This window comes from Akebia trifoliata, chromosome 11 (genome assembly GCF_017979445.1).
Source record: "Akebia trifoliata isolate Shusen 1 chromosome 11, ASM1797944v1, whole genome shotgun sequence".
NCBI classification, from domain to species: Eukaryota; Viridiplantae; Streptophyta; class Magnoliopsida; order Ranunculales; family Lardizabalaceae; genus Akebia; species Akebia trifoliata.
In genome coordinates, this window is record NC_141385.1 from 16,874,622 (window position 1) to 16,878,025 (window position 3,404).

General features: G+C 37.0%; 1 non-coding gene across 1 annotated transcript; it reads left to right on the forward strand.

The window, feature by feature from the left end:
* The first annotated feature begins 490 nt into the window (after positions 1–490).
* Positions 491–597, forward strand: LOC147391062 (small nucleolar RNA R71). The gene has a single exon (XR_015170360.1). It is a non-coding gene; the product is annotated as a small nucleolar RNA R71 (small nucleolar RNA).
* The last annotated feature ends 2,807 nt before the right edge of the window (positions 598–3,404 follow it).

Below are 3,404 nucleotides of genomic sequence, written 5' to 3' on the forward strand. Positions count from 1 at the left end.
ATTGAAAAGAATGAGGCGGTTTTTGCATATTCGCATTGTTGCTCCATGAAAAGTTAGGATGATTCCTCCATCCTTGATTGTAGTAATTGGAGTTAGGATTGTATTGTCTTTGATTGTTGGCCACATAATTCACTTGTTCGAAAGAATTTGCTTCATATGGGCCTTGACACTCCAAAGTAGGATGATTCCCTACACAATTATCACAAACTACATTAGAAACTGCAACAAATTCATTTTTTTAAAATTATTATTTAAAATAGCAACTTGAGCAGCCAAATTAGTAAAAGCATCAATGTCATGAACTTCGGCTGTCTTTTTCTGTGCATTCCTATCTGATTTCAGGAAGTTGTTACTAGCCATGACTTCAATAAGTTCATATCCTTCCTCCGGTGTCTTGTTGAAGAATGCTCCTCCACTTGCTGCATCCACCATGGTTTGAGTATTTGATAGCAAACCGTTATAAAACGTTTGAATTTGCATCCATAACGGTAGTCCATAGTGCGGACACTTCCTTAAGAGATCTTTAAACCTCTCCCAAGCTTCATAGAGAGATTCTTGATCTTGCTGCAGAAAATTGGTTATATCGTTCCTCATCTTTGTAGATTTTGCTAGTGGAAAGTACTTAGTCAGAAAGGCATTAACCGGCCCATCCCATGTAGTAATGATTCCTGAAGGTAGTGAGGTCAGCCATGCCTTAGCCTTATTGTTCAATGAGAAAGGAAACAAACGCAGTCTTATGCATCATCAGTCACCCCATTGTGCTTGAATGTATCACAAATTTCCAAAAAATTTGCAATATGCAGATTTGGATCATCATTGGCCAACCCCCCAAATTGAACCGAAGATTGTATCATCTGAATGATGGCAGGCTTGATCTCAAAATTGTTTGCTTGAATAGGTGGCCTTCGAATGCTAGAGACACCCACATTAGGAATAGAGTAATCCTTTAGTGCTCTATTTGGGAATGCATCTCCACCACCACCATTATTCTCTTCTTCCGCCATTGCTAAAACTCCTTGGCACTAACTCCAAACTACTTGTCCGTCTCATACACTAGGAAAAACCTAAAAAGAGAAAAACGAATAAAGTAAGAATAAAAATCAAATTAGTAATAAAAGCAATTGGTATTAATATTAGTAATCTTTAATCCCCGGCAGCGGCGCCAAAAACTTGATGCGTATGATTTATGCTAGCAAGTGCACTAATTGTTTCAAGTAATAAGATATCGTTCCCACGAGGATTAAGTTACTAAGTACCAAAAATAATCACTTAAATTACTATTTGATGAATCGAGAATTGTAGAATTGCAAATTGAAATAATGAAACAAGAAAGAATGGATTCTTATGAATTAAAAACCTAGGGCTTTCGACTTCACTACAGATACTCCTACGTAATTGATTATTCAAAGTAATTCCTGCTTTGTCTTATTTGGAGGTTTAATTCCCTAAACCAACTAGTGTTTTCTCTCGAAATACACTAGATTACTCCTTAAAATATTAATCAGCACATCTCTATGTGAATTTAAATACCAAAGAGTCATAAAATCTATGGAATTATTGTAAATTGAATTACTAACCTCTTAGAACATGCTAAAGTACCTCTACCGTTCATTCATTCCAACGTGATCTATTTTATTGATCTAACCTAGATTCTAATTCTCATTATAAACCTAGATCAATAAATCAATCAAAACTTTGGCCTTCAGATTTGATAGCATTAAACTCAAAATAGACACACAAATAAGTAATTGCAAAACAAGGAATTGAATTTGAATAAAACAACTACGAAATTATATCTGAGTTACATCTCAACCCTAGAAACGAAATTTAGTTCATAACGAAATACGAAACAAACATCTTGAAGTTAAACATAAAGAAAGGAAGAATAAACCAGTAGAATTCGAGATTGCCGTAGCAATCACTGGATCTCTTCTCCCCCTTCTTCTCTAGCCTCCAAGATCTCTCTAAACCCTAAAAAATTAACTACTTATAGCCTCCATACGTTCTGAATACAATTAGGGTTCAATCCCCTTTAAATCGGATCTAAACAATATAATAACAACACAAGACGAAGTGCAGAAAACGGGATCGCACCGCGTGCCGCGGCAGGAATGTACCTACCGCTGCGGCGTCTAGCTTCTGTCTTGGGGCCTTTGTTGATTTAAATACGAGCGCCGCGGCGGACATGTATCCACTGCTGCGGCGGCCTCTGCCTCTTGTACTCCATTCTCCGACACTTCATCTTTTTTTCCGATTTCACCCCGAATTGCTTCCTTTTCGTATTCATGGCCATTTATTACCTAAAACAATAAAAAGAACGATTACTAAATAAAATCACTCTCAAATTAGAAAAATGTCAAGTAATATTACATAGAATAAGTCGTTACAAACTGACTTATCAGCCACTTGTAAGGAATTGACATTAGGTTTGAAATATTTGGATTTTGACTCAGACGAGTTACTAAAAGTCCTGAAGAGTAGGCATCCTCAACTTAATTTTCAGCTTCAATGAGGGATTGAAAAGTGGGAAGGTACTGAGGCATAATTTGGAGTGAGATTCTTGAGGATGATCTTGACTTGTTCCTTCTCCTGAGGTCGGTCCCACAATTGAGTTGTTTTAGCTCTCCATCGAGCAATGAACTTAGTGAAAGTTATTCCGGGCTTTTATGTAGTAGTTTCTAGATATCTTCTTGTGAGTTCAATATCCGTGTTGAATGAATACCGACCAATAAACTCCTTCATCAATTCATGTCATGTTCTTACCCGAGATGAATCCAATAACATTAGCCAGCATAGGGCAGGACCTGTAAGGGTTCTTTGAAAAAATTGTGCCATCTGTTCTTCACTCAAACCCTGAGATTGCATGATTGTCATACTTTCAAGTGAGTCCTAGGACATCCAATCCCTTGATCGTAGATGATGCTCATGACTTCTGAGTCTTTGCTTGGTTTAAGCTAGGTACTAAAACTTGGTGGCTCGGACCGTCCTTTAACTTTTCAACTTCATGGAAGCTTTCTTCGATTTTTCTTTATTACTCTAACTTTTGCCTAGATTGTTCTTTTAGGTTTTCAAACTAGCGAGCATGCTCTAGCTTTTGTCTAGATCCTTTTTCAGGTTTTCGATCTAGTGAGCTCTATTTTTTTGTCAAAGTCGTTTTTTTGGATTTTCAACCTTGCAAGCTCACCTTAATTTTTGCCTAAGTCACATTTTTGAGTTTTTAACCTAACAGGCTTTTTTATATTTGCTCTAATTGTTTTTAAGGCCGTCCTTTCGAACTTTCAACCTTGCGAGCTTGCCTTAATTTTTGCCGAAGTCGTCCTTTCGGGTTTTCAACCTAGAAAGCTTTTTTTTTTCTTCCCCTTTTGAACTTCTGGAGTTATTGTCTGATCATGCTTTGCTACCTT